This window comes from Capsicum annuum, chromosome 8, assembly GCF_002878395.1.
Source record: "Capsicum annuum cultivar UCD-10X-F1 chromosome 8, UCD10Xv1.1, whole genome shotgun sequence".
In the NCBI taxonomy this organism is placed as follows: domain Eukaryota; kingdom Viridiplantae; phylum Streptophyta; class Magnoliopsida; order Solanales; family Solanaceae; genus Capsicum; species Capsicum annuum.
In genome coordinates this window covers 7,184,499-7,196,353 of record NC_061118.1, presented here as the reverse complement: position 1 = coordinate 7,196,353, position 11,855 = coordinate 7,184,499, and positions in this window count along the sequence as shown.

The following is an 11,855-nucleotide window of genomic DNA, read 5'->3' as shown; positions in this document are numbered from 1 at the left end:
CTTTTGGGCACAAGAACAAAAGAGAGTTCTTGTTGAAAAACCCCACATACCTTGAGTGATGAACTTTAGATCGATACTCATTTTTGAGATGTTAATCATGCCTTTGAATGATGGTTCTTGGAGTTTTTAAACTAGGAACTTGGAATCTTAAATAAATTTGCAGAATTAATGGTGAACTTTGAAGGTTCTTGAAGTTGGATGTAGGATCTTAGGATTTTCTTTTTGAGGGAATTTGATGAAATATAATATATAATTCTTCTAATAGGCTTTAATACAGGGTTTGAACAGATTTTGTGTGAGGGGGAATGAATAAAACGCCCCTAAAAATCAAAAAAAGTTCTCGAATCTGTCCTTTGGTGGACTGTTTTGATAGTTTAAAGTAGATCAACCGTAACGTTTTACTCCGATATCCAAATTGGATGAAACTAATTTCATTAGAAAGAGGACTCGTAGAGCTTTCTATTAATATATAGTAGATCACTCAGATCATTATGTACAAGGAGTTATGATTGTTTAAAGTTGGAGCAAAAATAAGCCAGGCCTCAGTACTTTTTCCTGCACATTTTACTGTTCACTACTATTCACAGTTCTATCGGACTGTTCACAACTCGCCACTCGGGTGTCCATTTTGGAGGATCCACATATCATTGGATATATTATTCTATACTCTATGCAATGGTGGGTCATAATCTAAGACATTCCGCAAGGAAAATTTATAATTCATTCTAGAAGATAGAACCCAAAACATTTACGCATAAAATTTCAAAGAAAAATTTCTTGGGGTATTACAGAAGGTAAGGTTATTGTTATGAGAAATTTTTAGGAAAGGAGTAGGTTGTAAAAATCCTTGTGGAAGTGATAGAGAGTGCTATGTCATTTGATGGATAGATCATACCATGGAGATAGGAGAGGTAGTCTTGAATATTGTGATTGATAGATATACCCATAGTTGTGTTAGGTACTTAAGAGGTTTGGTAATGCATGGTTTTATAAATAGTTTTCATGGCATGGTAGTTGTATTGATTTGGTTTTCAATTATAGGTTGGGATATTTTGTTATAATGGTTGAATATAGTTTGTTCATGTCCTTTACTCATGGTTTCCATAATAGAAAGGTGATGGAAAAGGAATAGTATTTTGGGAGAGAGGTAAGGAGTAGAGCTCAATGGCTTAAGTTAACTTCTCATTGTTTTAAGTAGGCTTAAACATAGAAGTGGTGGTGTATAGTTTGACTTAAGCTCTTGTAGTGATATATCTTGGTAAATTCTAAGGTTGAATGGACTTACTCTTTAGCATGAGTCCATTAATCTGATATCCTATGTGTTTGTTTTGGGATAAGGTATGGTTGGTTCCTTTGGGTGGAATATCTCAAAATTCCTTATTTTTAAGGGGTGTCTTGGACAGGTGAGCTCATCGGTTGCAAACAAAAGTTGTGGCTTCGTTGAAGGCTCCATGGTGGAATTAAAAATCTGAGAAAGCCATTTGTGATGCAAAAGTTGACATGGAGTCTAATAATCCATGTTGGTTCTTCGTCCTGGAGAAATTATTACATAGGGTATGTCTTCTACAATACCTGTTTGCTTTCTAACTTAGTTAAAGGTTTGAATGAAAGTGTTGGGCGTAAATTGTGCTTGGAATATATGATGATCTTCTCATCTTGGCTTGTATGTTTTTCCTCTATTTTGGTCGGACGAAAGTTTGATGTGTGTTAAGGTGTTATCTCATGCTTATTCTTATTGTTACCCGTCATTCGAGGATGAATGAATCCTAGTGAGGGAGACTGAAACATCCCAGAAATAGGACCCATGAAAATTTCCAAAGTTTAGACCCTTTTGACTTGGTACGACTCAAGGGAGTCACTCTTACCCTTCGTTACGAGTCATAGGGTTCCTATGTGGTTCAATCATACCATAGGTAGTAAGGATGGTCTAGCTACTTCCCAAGATATGACTTCTTAAGATACAGATCATATTGATGGATATAAGTGGTGTAAGGCCTAGTTGTATAATTCCTAAGGTATTGGTCTTATGGAGTCTTCCCTATATATAATTTGGATACAATTGAGGTTACCACTCATACCCATAGGTATGAGGTCATGCGAAGATTGGATATGAGCTGGGGTATGAGTTGGGGTCTCACTCATATCCTTGGTTACGAATGGTAAGGTAAATCATACCCCTGGAAGTGAATTATTTTAATTTTTAAGTGAAGGGTATTTTGGACATTTACTACTCCTAAACCCTTATGTCCTCATGTTATATACCCCTATATGGCCTTCCATAACACTTATTAAAGGATTAGAACACATAAAATACTCTCTCAAACTCTCTCTTGGAAGAATGGAAGCTAGGGTTTTACAGGTGCCCTTCAAAAGGCTCATACGTCAAGCTTTCTTCTATGATTATTCTTGTATAAGGCATGTACTCCTTCCCTCATTGTTAACTCTAAATAAAAGTATGATTTATTGTATTTTAATATTGGTTTATGAATCATGAATAGTGGATTTCAAAATATTGTTAAGGGTCTTGATGCATAAGGTTTGGTAATGGTTTAAACTATGTTTTTACATGTTTTTGGTAATGGTTTGCATATGTGGTTGGTTGTTGGTTGTTGGTTGTTGGTTATAGTTTCACGAATGGGTTTTTATTAACCCTAATTATGGTGATTTACACGTTGGTTTTGGTCTTGGTAAAGGTATGCCCTCAATATGTTTGATAAAATGCCTCAAAGAACGCTTTTACTCTATTGTTGAACTTGCATTGGAAATCTTGCATGGTTTGGTTTGGTAATGGAATTCTAAAATATTTTTGATGATTTTTCATGTTTTAAAAGTTTTAAATGATATAAATTCTTTAAAGTTTTGGCATGGTCTTAAATGGTTTGGAATGATTTAAAAGTTAAGATTTTGTAGGTTATGGTTTGTCTATTTTGAATACCTTATGGGATAAATGGAAATCCCCCAAGTGAGTTCATTAATGGAATTGGATTAAATGGTTTCCAAAGGCTTAAGGCGAATTGGTTATGCTTGTGGAGAATACGTAAGTCTCCCAAGAGGTTTAATATGGCTAATGGAAGGGAACTTGAATATCCCCTCAATCTAAATGGATTGGCTATGGATTATGCTTACAAGTATGGTGGTATGACAATACCACCAATTTATTGAATAGCCTTGGTTAATAAATGGATAATTTGATTGTTTGTTAATTGTTTAAATTGGGCATTAATGGAGGGAAGTGTAAGCTAAGCCATGGAAGGTGGCGGTCTCAGGTGGGACCAGAACCTGAAACTTATATTTGCCAACATGAGGGGTCGTTGATAGCCACGTGCGAGTGTCACATCTATATTGGAGGGATGTACTAGTCATCCCTTGGATATTTCCTGGTTGTGTGGCTACATGCACTGGACCCTTTCAGCAGGGAGAGCTGCACCCATATAGCTTATGGGTGGTAGGACAGCTAAGCTACACAACCCAGGTAAAGGTTTTAACTGCATCCTCAACTTAGTTCCCTTTATCAGCACTTATATATATGTATGTTTGTAGGCATATGGATGGTTTTACTTGTTTTTTTAAATGGCATTATTTTATCCCTATCCTGAGTGCATGCTAGTGTTTACCCACTAACCCGTCTTCTGGAGGCTATATACCCATGCTATGCCGAAACCAACCATTCTACTCCTCTTGCATAGTAATTAGATTTAGTAACGGCCATTGGATTGAAGTGGTGAGATTTCTTAGTTTGGAAGGCATCTATGTCATGTCATGGGTTACTTCATATGTATTTCTCATCTTTCACAGACTTTGGTTTTTTGCTATGGTCGGGGGAATGTTCAGACTGAATACTCTTTGGTTGGTCTAAAGGTTTTGTATGGAAAACTGTGGACTTGGGTGTGGTATGAACTATTCTCGTTATATATATACATTGGATTATTGTTAACTTTGGTTTAGGTTATGGTTTCTACTTCGGTTGGTTGGTTTTGGGTGGTTGGACTTGATTGGGTTGGTCTCGGTTATCAATTTATCCCAGAGTCTCCACATGGTTGTACACGCTATCTTGTTATATGTTCGGACTTCAGTAGACTCAAGATATGATAATGGTTGTTAAGTTAGGTAATGGGATCGGTCCTCATCCCTAGTTGAACTTGGGATGGCCCATTACGACAAGGCCCTAGTTAGAGATGCGTTACCTATCCTGGCCCCTAGATGGAGATACATCTTGAGGTTGTCATCTACGAATAATGAGAGGATTACTTAGGTAGGTCTTAGGACCCTCGTCTTATGTAGTGGTAGCACGTGTCCATCTATGAAAGAGTGAAACCGAAGAAATGCTTTAGAGACCAACTCAGACACTTGGCACAAAATAAGTAAAAGAAGTGAAGAACTACTAAGAATGTCCTATAGACTCCCAAAGATAAGAAACAGACATCATCATTTCGTTCTGCAGGACTCTACTAGACATATGCTCTTATGCCAACAATACCGGTGAAACTTCGCTCTGATGGAATTTTATCAGGACTTGAGTTACAAGTCATGATGGAACCTACTTAATACCGCCAGTGGGTAAGCCAAACTATATCACAGAGCTAATTACAATGGGCTAGCTTAGTGGAAAATGCCCCTAAAGGGCAAATTCGACAATACAATTCATAAATAAGCAAGGTAATAGAAATAATCTAAAAGGTAGCCATAACATAGAAAACTATCACATGACCTGGTAGAGTCAGTACAAGAGCTATTAATACACACTCATAAGTTATAGAATAGTTAATATAATATTTCCCAAAACAAAGGACTAGACACAGATAAATAAAAGGAAAAGGGGCAACTCCATCTCCAAGAGCTCACACTATTTCAAAAATCCACCACATCATTATCCTCAAATCAGCAACAATAATTAGTACTTAAATCTGCACCAAAAAGGTACAGAAGTGTTGTATGAGTACTAAAACCACAACCTTAGTTCTTTTGGATATCAGTTTAGTAGATCCACGTCAGTTAGTTTTGTACCTTTGGTAAAGTATAGCGCACCCTTCTCGTTGGGTTATAGGTTGGACTCCATTTATCTCAAACAATGTATTTCAGTTAATAGTAGCTCCCACAATTTCAAACTTACAATTTATACATGACTCCTAGTTCAGTTGTACTTGTTTTTAAACTATGACTTTTTAGATTATCATTTCATATCTTCATATAAGTATTCTTATGTAATGTCATTGTACTACAGTTCAGATCTTTGTATTAAGTTAGCATTCTTTATAGATTTACATCATATTAAGTATTATTTTTAAATCTTATGAAATACTTATGCTTCAACAACTATTCAATTTTTTAGAAATATTTTAGCTCATGTATTCAAAAATTGCTTTATGTTTCAGTACAAACATGATTTAATTCATTATAGTACATGATTTATGTCCTTATTTTTAAAGGTATTCATAATTATTTCATATCTCACATGATCAGTACATTTAAAGTACTGATAGCATATCTCATCTTCCTACGTTTTTCATGTAATATAGATTCAGGTACTTACTATCATGATTGTTGGTAGGAAGATCAAAATTTTAAGTCAGTAGGTGATTACTTATATTTATTTAAGGACTCAAGTTAATTTATAGTTCTAGTATTTTGTTCTATTCATATATATTTATTAGGGTAATTGGGATCATGTCTCGATTACCTATAGTCAGCTTAGTAGAGGCTTCATCTATAGTCAATTAGATTTGATGTATTTAGTTCCAATTTTTCTATTATCTAGTGTTGTAAACAATTTTAAATAGTATTGTAATGAACAAGTTTAGTTATGATATTGCTTCTGGTTAGTGTTTTCACTTTTACATATTTTAGTTCAATTGCTCATAAATCATGTTAGTATTATGGGTTAGTTTAGGACCACTTATTGTTCGAAGCACCACATTATGTCTGAGGGTAGTCTTGAGCGATGAAAATCTTGCATCATGAGTCTATACAGAACTTTTCCAATTATTCTATTGCTAAGCATAGAGAATTAAAAAAAATAAAGAGATAATCTTAGGCCATCAATTGAGTGTGAACCTTTGAAGTGACCATATAAGCTTTCTCATTATGAGTTGAGTGACAAAGTTTTGCCCGTGCCTTTGACCCTTTACTTGAACAACCATTTCATAAGCTATAATTCAATCTCCTATTATACCAACTTTTGAATAAAAGCCACCTTGAAAATTTTAGGTAAGGCCTTAAACAACCTTAGGAAAAATACTAAGTTGAGGGAGGAGGAATTTTTGGGTGAATTTTATGATTAAAAGTTCATAAAAGTAGGGATAATTTACTTCCTTCTCTAGCTCATCAATTGAAACACCCTTGTTTCTGGATCTTAGAAAATTTCCTTGATATCTAGTTTTTAGGAAACATACAACTTAGGGTAATGAATCGCACACTTGGGTACGTGTGGTATAGTCCAATCATATATTGACCAGTATTGGTTGGTGGAATGGATTTTGGTTACTAGAATGGGTACGACTTGGTGGTATGAGTCGTACTAGCAGATACACAACATTTGGTTCCTTCACTTATCCTTAAAATTGGTAGAGTAAGTTGGATCTAAGTACGAGTGGCTCACCATGAGCTGTAAGCCAGGGTGCGATTCGTATCTAGGACTTGCATGGTGGCTAATGTTCAAACCTCCTAGATTCTATCCCGTCAGGGGTACAGTATATGGGTACTAGCCATACACTTGAATATGACTTGGGTTTAGATATGTCATACCTTGGATAGTGTAGGGTCCAAGAGGGGAAGCTTAGGGTACGAGAGGTGGGTACCAATCGTACAAGATAGATATCACTCGTAAGGGTTAGTCATACCTTATGATGAGAATTTAATGCAGTTTAAGTGAGGGAGATCTAGATATTTCCCACTTATTCTAATAAGGGCCCACAACTTATATTGCCCTTGGGAGGTTATTTATCCTATCATTCTATTCTTAAATACTTGAAAAACACTCTTAAATCATCTCTAGAGTTCTTGGGCAATGGAAGCTAGGGTTTCATCTTAAGGAGTAAATTGGGGCTTGTCATGGTGATTTCTCTCCATCATCATCTTGGTTTAAGGCATATTCACTTCCCTCATTGTTAGTTCCAACTAAAGGAATGATTTTATACAACGTTTTTGTGATTTAATTGTTGTATGATTTTAGGTTTTCCAATATAATTTGGGGGTTTTAGTCATAAATGCTTGGTTATGGTTTTCCCTATTTTAATTAGGCCTTTATAAGTATTAATGGTGGTTTTGGATAATTGGTTGCATAGTAATTGTTATTTGGTAATGGACTTTAGTTTTGAATATACTATGCCCCCAAAGTGTTTGATAAAATGCCTATAATAATGTTTTCAGTAAAATATTGGTTTTTCAATAGAACTTTTTCATTGTTTAAAGTTGGTAATGGAACCCTAAATTATATGAATAGTTTAAATGTTTTTTAATGGATTGGAAAGGCCTTGGTGGCTATGGTTTTGGTTAATTAGAAATCATGTGAGGGTAAATGGAAATCCCCTAGGGATTGGCTAAGTACAATACTTGCAAGTTATTATTGGTATGATAACACCACTACTAATAGCCTTCTGTTAATAATAAATTATTAATGGCTTAGATGGAATATTGTTTTTATTGGACTTAAAGGTGGGATGTGTAGCAAATTCGTGGCAGGTAGAGGTTTCGAGGGATCTAAATTGGGAACTCATATTTGCTGATGTGAGGTTAGGTCCTAGTGACCATGTACATGATGTCACACTATATACTTTGGGGGATATACTAGTCATCGTAGGTTTTCTTCCCTAGTCGTGTGGCTTTACACACTAGGGCCCTTTCAGCAGGGGGATATGAACCCATATAGCTCTTAGGTGGTTTAGGATGGTAAAGCTACACAACCCAGGTAATGTTTTTAATGGCATGCTAAACCCGATTCCTTTTCCTGACATGGTTATATATATGTATGGTTGTGTGTATATGGATGGTTTTTACTTGGTTTTATAAATGGCATTATTTTATCCTTATCCTGAGTTCATGCTAGTGTTCACCCACTAACCCGTCTTTGGGCACTTTATCCCCACGCAATACAGGAATCGACCATTTTACTCCTCCTTCTTAGTGACTCAAAATTTGGAATCATTATTAGGATTGAAGTGGTGAGATTCCATTAATTCAAAAGGCTCTATTTCATGGAAATTATTTCATACTTTGACTTATTTATGGATATTCATTTTAGCTATGGTTGGGGCCAAGTCCCAACCAAATTTTGGTATTCTTTTAGGTAGTGGCTTGTTTCTACTATTATGAGTTAGGATGGGCAGGGTCGGTAGTGGTGTTAGACTTAGCATTAGTATTGGGGTTAGGGTTAATACTGGTTAATGATATTATTGGTTGTTCCACCGTATTTTATTTTTGGATTAATCATATTACATTTTGGATCTCCTTTGGTTATTGTCTAGTTTATGGCCCTTGGTTCGGTATTGATTTGGTGTAGTGGTTTGTTTGGTACTATTTGGTGGATGGGATGACTTGGTAAGGTTACTCTAGGAATAGAACTATCATAGGACCATCCTTGTCCAATTACACTATCTTGTTATATCTTCAAAATCCAGCCAACTCAGGGCAAGCGGGTAGAGGTTGGGATGGGTAATTAGGGTGGTCCCAAATCCTGGTTGGACTTGGGATGCCCATTACAACATGGCCCAGGGTCGGTTTATGTCAAGTTTATATCAAAGCTTTAGGTTCATGGTCAATTGGGAGTCCACAAAGTCGTGTTTGGTAGAGTTTCTTTTAAGGGTGTATAATGCGCCATACTCATAAGAAAGAGGCTACAAGACATTTAGGAATTCTTTAGTCTCTTGGTATTCTATTTTCATGTATATAGTCTAAGTTCTATAAAATATTCTCGAATCCTTGGTCCTTCACATTTTAGATCATACCTCGATGATCTAGAACACAAGAAAACTCTTTAGTCCCATCCAAGGACAATGTTGATAGGGTAAGTCCTACGTTTGGAGTTCGTCTTTGATCTCAGGGTCCTATCTTTGATAGTTCTAAAGTTCCTTTGATTGTTGCTAGTCCTCCATAGGGTGAGGTGACTAATGTAGAATTTTGCTAATTTAATCCTGCTATTGCTAAATTGGTTGCTACTTAGGTTGAGCGGGATGTATCAGGAAGGTTATCTACTTAGGCCATAAGGGTTGGTCAGTTTATGAAATTAAATACTCCTACTTTTATTGGTGTAAAGGTAGAGGAAGATCCTCAGGGTTTCTTATATGAAATAGAGAAGATATTCAGGGTGTTGTAGGCTACTAATGTTGAAGGTGTAAACTATGCAGCTTATCTGCTCAAGGATGTTGTATACTAATGGTACAAAGAGGGGGATCGGATAGAGGTGATGTGGAGGAGATGCCCTTATGGGATGCCTTTTCTGGATCCTTTTTTCCTCAAGATTTGAGGGAAGCAAAAATGGAGGAGTTTGTGAATCTTATGAAAGGGAGAATATTTTTCAAGGAATATGCCTTGAAATTTCACCACCTGTCAAGGTATACTCTTGATTTGGTGTCTGGCATAAGAGTAAGGATAAGAAAGTTTACTTTTGGGCTATTTTAAGATTTGATCTTAGAAAATAAGACTACTTCACTGATTAAGAATATGGATATTTTAACATTAGTTGTCCACATGGAACTGGTGTAGGATGAGAAAAGAAAACAAAAGAAGTTTGGAGATAGGCAGGGTAAGAAGAGCAGGTTTTTGATTTAGGAAGGTGCTCAGGTGGTTGGGATGGAGGAAAATAACTGAAGAAGAAGTGAGGGAGTTTTGATTCCTTCTCTTCTGCTAGGGATCCTTACTTGAGGCAGTTGGGTGATAGGCAACAGTAAGGTGGTGATAATTATCGGGTATAGGGTCCCTAATCTTAGACAAGTGGGGGTTAATCAGTTTCTTTATTCCCTATTTTCCAGTTCTGTGGTCATCTTCATTGGGGTTATTGCAATGAAGGAAAGGACAAGGGTTTTATATATTACCAGCCAGGCCATATGCTTATGATTTCTTGGTTGGTAAATAAGCTTCAGGAGCGATCAAAGATTTGGTTGCTTCATCTTCTGCTCTTACACCTAGTGGTGTGGCTTCGATGTCTGCTCCTGCATTTGTTACCGACTCTGGTCGGAAAAGGTTGTGTGCTCTTACATCTCCAAAGGAATCTGAGGCATCACCTAATATCGTTACTGGTATATTACAACTCTTTTCTCGTGACGTGTATTGTTTACTTGATTTGGGGTCCACTCATTCTTATGTGACCTTATTTATGGTTGTATGTATTGGTTTTCATCCTGAGGTTGTTTTATATACTTTTTCTATTTCTACCCTAGTAGGTGACTTGGTTATTGTCGAGAGAGTCTATAGGGGATGTGTGGTATCTGTTAGTGGTAAATAGACTTTGGTGAATTTATTTATCCTAGGGATGGATTGGTTATACTCTTGTTACGTGTCTTTGGATTGTCGGGCCAGTAAGGTTGTCTTAAGGTTCCTTGGTGAACTGGTTATAGAGTGGGAGGGTGGTTCCCTAGCTCCTGGGGGAGGTTTATTTCTTATCTTAGAGATCAAAGGTTAATCTATAAAGGTTTTATTTATCAGTTAGTCCAAGTTAAATATTCTAACTCAGAAGGTCCTTATTTACAATCAGTCCTGGTGGTAAATAAGTTTCCTAAGGTCTTTCGGTATGATCTTCTTGGTGTTCTCTAGATAGGGAATAGAGTTTGGTATTAATTTGGTTCTTAACACTCGACCAATGTCTATTCCTCCTTATAGAATAGCTCCAGCTGAGTTAAGGAAGCTAAAGGAACAACTTAAAGATCTTCCAAAGAAGGGGTTTATTTATCCTAGTGTATCTCTGTGGGGTGCACCAGTATTGTTTATGCACAAAAAGAATGGTTCTTTTCAGATTCGGAATGACTATCGACTGCTGAATAAGGTAACGATCAAGAACAAGTATCCTCCTATAAGGATAGATGACTTACTTGATCAGTTGCAAGGTGTCAAGTTCTTTTCTAAAATATATCTTTGGTCTGGGTATCATCAACTTAAGCATAGGGAGAAAGATATCTCTAAGATGACTTTTTGTTCTCGATATAGGTACTTTGAATTTTTGGTGATGTCATTTGGTTTGACTAATGCCTTAATGGTATTTTTGGACTTGATGAACAAGGTTTTCAGGCAGTTCTTGGATCTTTTCGTCATTGTGTTTATCCATGACATTCTTGTTTATTCAAAAATGATGTGGATCATGCTAATCACCTTCGAGTGGTATTGCAGACTATGAAGGAATAATAGTTGTATTCCATGTTCTCCAAGTGTGAGTTTTAGTTGAACGTTGTGACTTTTCTTGGTAATATTATTTCTAGCGAGGGTATTATGGTGGATCTATAAAAGATGGCCTATACCCACGACTCCAACCGACATTCGAATCTTCTTAGGTTTGGCTGGGTATTATCGGTGGTTTGTGGAGATCTTTTCAATGATAGATTCTCTATTGACTAAGTTGACTTAGAAAAAGTTAAAAGTTTTCTTAGTCGGATGCTTGTGAGGGGAGTTTCACCAAGTTGAAAGATAAGCTAACTTCGGCTCTAGTCTTGACATTGCCTGGGGATAGTAAGGGTTTTGTGTTCTATTATGATGCATCTAGGGTTGGACTTGGTTGGGTCTTGATGCAGCATGGGAAGGTGATTGCCTATGCTTCTAGGAAGTTAAAGATGAATGCGAGAAATTATCCTATTCATGATTTGGAGTTATGGATGGTGGTTTTTGCGTTGAAAATCTGGTGAGATTATCTGTATGTAGTGAACGTAGACATCTTT